Below are 5,802 nucleotides of genomic sequence, written 5' to 3' on the forward strand. Positions count from 1 at the left end.
GGTGCGGTGGTGGGGCGCGCCGGCGAGCAAGGTGGCGGTGGCTCCGGCCAGCGAGCAAGGCGGCGGGGTCGAGGCGCGGGCGAGGGAGCCAGGCGGCGGCGGCGCGCGGGCCGGGAGGGCCGCGGTCGGGCTCCCCGGGCCGGAGCGGTGGGAGGCGGCGGTGGACATGTGGCGGGCGGCGGTTGGCTGGGGCGCGGCGGCGGACGCGTCCGGCCCGAATCGGACGTGTCCGTCGGCGGGAGGTGCAGTTTTTAGGGTTTCGGAGAGGGAGATCCGGATTTCGGGGAAGGGGTTTTTAAGTAGGCATAGAGGGAGCTAGGAGAGTCCAAATGAGGTGCGGTTTGCGGCCACGCAATCTTGATCGAACGCTCTAGATGATGGAGCAGGTTTAGGTGGGTTTTGAGCCAAATTGGAGGGGTGTTGGGCTGCAACACACACGAGGCCTTTTCGGTCCCTCGGTTAACCGTTGAAGTATCAAACGAAGTCCAAATGATACGAAACTTGACAGGCGGTCTACCGGTAGTAAACCAAGGCCGCTTGGCAAGTCTCGGTCCAATCCGGAAGAGTTTAGTCCCCACACACGAAAGAAAGCTAGAATTGACCACCGGAGGAGAACGAAGCGCCGGAATGCAAAACTGACAATGGGGAAAAAGCTTGAATGCATGAGATGAACACGTATGCAAATGCAATGCACATGATGACATGATATGAGATGCATGACAATGACAACAACACACGGAGACAAAAAACCCGAACCCGAGATAATAAATTAACTTAACGCCGGAAACGGCAAGAGTTGGAGTACAAATTGGGAAAGTTACATCTGGGGTGTTAAACCCATGGATCGTACCCTTCTTGGCCTACCTTAATAGGCGTGAGCTCCCTGAGGACCAGAATGAGGCTCGCTGCATTGTTTGGCGCTCAAAAGCCTACAAGGTCCATGACGGAGAGCTCTACAATAAAATTGCTACCAGTGTCCTTCAAAGATGTATCTCCAAAGAAGAGGGACGGCAGCTCCTGGCCGAAATCCATGCTGGTCTCGGCGGTCACCACACCGCGGCTCAGGCCCTTGTAAGTAAGGCCTTCCATACAGGTTTCTTTTGGCCGACGGCCCGAGCACATGCACATGACCTAGCCCAACATTGTGTCGGATGCCAGCTCTTCACCAATCAAAGCCATATGTCGCCTACTACTTTACAAACAATACCCATTACTTGGCCTTTTGCGGTCTGGGGGCTTGATATAGTAGGACCCATTAAAGGAGGAAGCCATAAGAAAAAATATCTGCTAGTCATGGTAGATAAATTCACCAAATGGATAGAGGCCAAACCAAAGAAAACGACCGAAGTTGGACCGATGATAGACTTTATATCCGGTGTCGTGCACCGTTATGGTGTCCCACACAGTATCATCACCGATAACGGCTCCAATTTCATAGCCAATGAAGTGAAATCTTGGTGTGCTAAATTGGGCATTAAGCTCGATTATACCTCGATCTATCATCCACAAACAAACGGTCAAGTCAAAAGAGCTAATGGTCTTATTATGAGAGGCACTAAGCCTAGACTAGTGCGATCGTTGAAAGAATCAGACAAGCACTGGGTTGAGGAGCTCGACTCCATACCCTGGGTGCTGCAGACCACACCCAATCGCACTACCGGATACACACCATTCTTCATGGTGTATGACACAAAAGGCCGTTTTGCCCTGCGACATCATTCATGACTCACCTCGAGTGCGCATGTATGAAGAGAGAGAAGCTGAGCTGGATCAGCAGGACAGTCTAGATGCCTTGGAGGAGGAGCGTGACATTGCAAAGGCCCGCTCTGCATTCTATCAACAACATGCTTGTAGATATCAAAGCACAGAGGTGCGGGCCAAGACTTATAATGTTGGTGAACTCATTCTACGCTTGCCAAAAAAGAAAAAGGACAAACTCAAGCCTAAGTGGGAGGGTCCCTTCATCATTAATGAAGTTCTCACTAGAGGAGCGTACCGCCTGCGTGATGCATCTGACAATCGTCTAGAGCCGAACCCATGGAATGCCGCAAGACTCCGAAGATTCTACGCCTAGAGCCGTACTCTTTGTTCGTCTTCTTCTCCCTTTGTTTCCATTTTTACCCTCTTTAATTGTCCTCTAGCGCTTTAGCTCTTGTGCGGCCAAACCGCACACCTATGATGTGCACATCCTTAAATGTATACACTCATAATACCTTGGGGCTTCTTTTACAGAAGCTTATTATCATTTTCCGAGCAACAAGCTCAACACATATGTATCCACTTCCGCATATGTACCTTTTCTTTACCATTATATGCATCGTTATGACTTAAGTTTTGGCCAAGCTGGGTTGCCTGGTGTGACGCCCCCGATTCAATCGTACACTAATCATGCACGCAAATGTGTACGATCAAGATCAGGGACTCACGGGAAGATATCACAACACAACTCTAAAACATAAATAAGTCACACAAGCATCATAATACAAGCCAGGGGCCTCGAGGGCTCGAATACAAGTGCTTGATCATACACGAGTCAGCGGAAGCAACAATATCTGAGAACAGACATAAGTTAAACAAGTTTGCCTTAAGAAGGCTAGCACAAACTGGGATACAGATCGAAAGAGGCGCAGGCCTCCTGCCTGGGATCCTCCTAACTACTCCTGGTCGTCGTCAGCGGCCTACATGTAGTAGTAGGCACCTCCAGTGTAGTAGGAATCATCATCGACGGTGGCGTCTGGCTCCAGGGCTCCAGCATCTGGTTGCGACAACCAGGTAAAAGGGAAAGGGGGAAAAGAGGGAGAAAAGCAACCGTGAGTACTCATCCAAAGTACTCGCAAGCAAGGAGCTACACTACATATGCATGGATATATGTGTAAAGGGCCATATCAGTGGACTGAACTGCAGAATGCCAGAATAAGAGGGGGATAGCTAGTCTTATCGAAGACTACGCTTTTGGTCACCTTCGTCTTGCAGCATGTAGAAGAGAGTAGATTGAAGTCCTCCAAGTAGCATCTCCAATGTAGCATCTCCAAGTAGCATCTCCAGTCGCATCGCATAGCATAATCCTACCCGGCGATCCTCCCCTCGTCGCCCTGTGGAAAAGCGATCACCGGGTTGTCTGTGGAACTTGGAAGGGTGTGTTTTATTAAGTATCCGGTTCTAGTTGTCATAAGGTCAAGGTACAACTCCAAGTCGTCCTGTTACCGAAGATCACGGCTATTCGAATAGATTAACTTCCCTGCAGGGGTGCACCAACTTACCCAACACGCTCGATCCCATTTGGCCGGACACACTTTCCTGGGTCATGCCCGGCCGCGGAAGATCAACACATCGCAGCCCCACCTAGGCACAACAGAGAGGCCAGCACGCCGGTCTAAACCTAAGCGCACAGGGGTCTGGGCCCATCGCCGATAGCACACCTGCACGTTGCGAGGGCGGCCGGAAGCAGACCTAGCCTAGCAGGCGTTCCAGTCCAATCCGGCACGCGCCGCTCCGTCGCTGACGTCTGAAGTGCTTCGGCTGATACCACGACGCCGGGATACCCATAACTACTCCCACGTAGATGGTTAGTGCGTATAGGCTCGTAGCCAACTCAGATCAAATACCAAGATCTCGTTAAGCGTGTTAAGTATCCGCGAACGCCGAACAGGGCCAGGCCCACCTCTCTCCTAGGCGGTCTCAACCTGCCCTGTTGCTCCGCCACAAGGATCCACTCGCGGGTGCTCCACCAGCCGACCCGACTTTAGTCTCCACATGTATCATGTATAAAGTATATAGTATATACCCGTGATCACCTCCCGAGTGATCACAGCCCGATAGTATAGCACGGCAGACGGACAAGAATGTAGGGCCACAGATGAAAATACTAGCATCCTATACTAAGCATATAGGATTGCAGGTAAAGGTAACACCAGTAGTATCAAGGACAGGCTATGCATCAGGATAGGTATAATCAGAAAGCAGTAACATGCTACGCTACTCTAATGCAAGCAGTATAGAGTAGAATAGGCGATATCTGGTGATCAAGGGGGGGGGGGCTTGCCTGGTTGCTCTGGCAAGAGAGAGGGGTCGTCAACTCCGTAGTCAAACTGGGCAGCAGCAGTGTCGGTCTCGTAGTCTACCGGAGAGAAGAGGGGGAAGAAACAATGAATACCATGTAAACAGATGCATATCGATCCATGACAAGACAAGTAACGATGCTAGGCGTGCCCTAGCGTGGTATGAGGTGGTACCAGTTAAGGGGGGAAACATCCGGGAAAATATCCCAGGTGTTTCGTGTTTTCGGGCAGAGGAGCCGGAGGGGGAAAGTTGCGGGTTCGATAGGTTAGGGGTGTGTGGCGGACGAACGGACTGCATATCCGGATTCGTCTCGTCGTTCTGAGCAACTTTCATGTATAAATTATTTTCATCCGAGCTACAGATTATTTTATATTAATTTTTAAAGTTTTAATTCATTTTCTAGAAATTACTGGATTTAATTTAATTCGAAATTATAACAGTAATTATTTTTGCCTCCTAGTGTTACTCTAGCCTATGAGTATGCCAGTGGGGCCAGCGGGGTGGGTTGACGTAATCAAAGATTGAATAGTCAAAAGATGAATAGTGTAGGCTGGTCCCATATGCCATTGTCTCAAATGATAATAAAACAACTCACTAATTTAATCAAGGGGGAGTCCCACATGTCATCTACTAGTAGATAACCTAACTACTAATTAATCCTAAACTAATTGGACATGGCTGGAAATTAGTCACGGCCGGCCACACACAGAGAATACACATACACACACGCACGGAACACATAGCTAGGGGTTACTTCTGTTCCCTGTTAACACAACACTGCATTTTGCAATTTTCATAGGATTTAATCCAGGCATCGAAAGGATTTGGTCCAGTGGGATAAAATGGAGTTTGTCATGTGTACTTTCTACTCATATTATTTTTACTCATGTTAGCACTTGATGAGTTGTTGTTTAGGGGCTGTCCAGAGAGCTAAACAGCATAGCAGCGCAAAAGCTAGCTACTACTACAGTAACTGAATGTTACTGTAGCAGAGCAGCATCATAGTAGCAACCAGCGGCGGCAGTAGTAGTAAGCAGCAGCAGATTCAGCAGAGCAGCAGCAGTGCGTGAGCAGCAAGCACGCAGCAGCAGAGAAGGCACGGGGCTAGGCGAAGGCACGCAATGGCAGCGGCCGCAAGCAGCGTGCGGGCCGGTGGGCGCGTGGCCGCGGTGCTATGCGACCATGGCACGCGGGCGCGAGGCAGGGGAGCGGCTGGACGACAGGAGGAGAGGCGGGCATTCATGGGTGCCGCAGGGGCGCGGACGCATGCGGCAAGGGCTCGGGGGAGCGTGGCCAGGAGCGCGGAGTGCGAAGCTCCGGACGTGACGGCCTAGCACGGGTGGGGACTCCTACGGCGAGGGATTCGAAGGGGAAAGGCGGGGAATCGGCAGAAGGGCTCACCGCGGAGGCACACGGAGGCCCGACGAGTGACTAGGAGCAGCAGGGGATGCTCAAATCGAGGAAGATTGCCGGGACTGGAGGTTGAAGACGATCCCGATCCGGTCGAAGCAGAGGCGCCTAACTCCAACGGGTGGCACCAGAAGACGAGGAGGGCGATGGCGAAGCTCGTGAACACGTCGGCGAGGCGAAGGGGGCTCGGTGGCCGCGTGGGCGTGCTCGACAAGGCCCAGGGAGGGCGTTGGCCATGGCCACGGTGGAGCGACGGCGGTGGCAGCGCTCGATGGATCTGGAGGAGGGGGAAGGGAGAGGAGTGGGGGGCGAGTGGAGCAGAGCAGGCAAGTG

The sequence above is a fragment of the Triticum dicoccoides genome, chromosome 1A (genome assembly GCF_002162155.2).
Source record: "Triticum dicoccoides isolate Atlit2015 ecotype Zavitan chromosome 1A, WEW_v2.0, whole genome shotgun sequence".
Lineage (NCBI taxonomy): Eukaryota > Viridiplantae > Streptophyta > Magnoliopsida > Poales > Poaceae > Triticum > Triticum dicoccoides.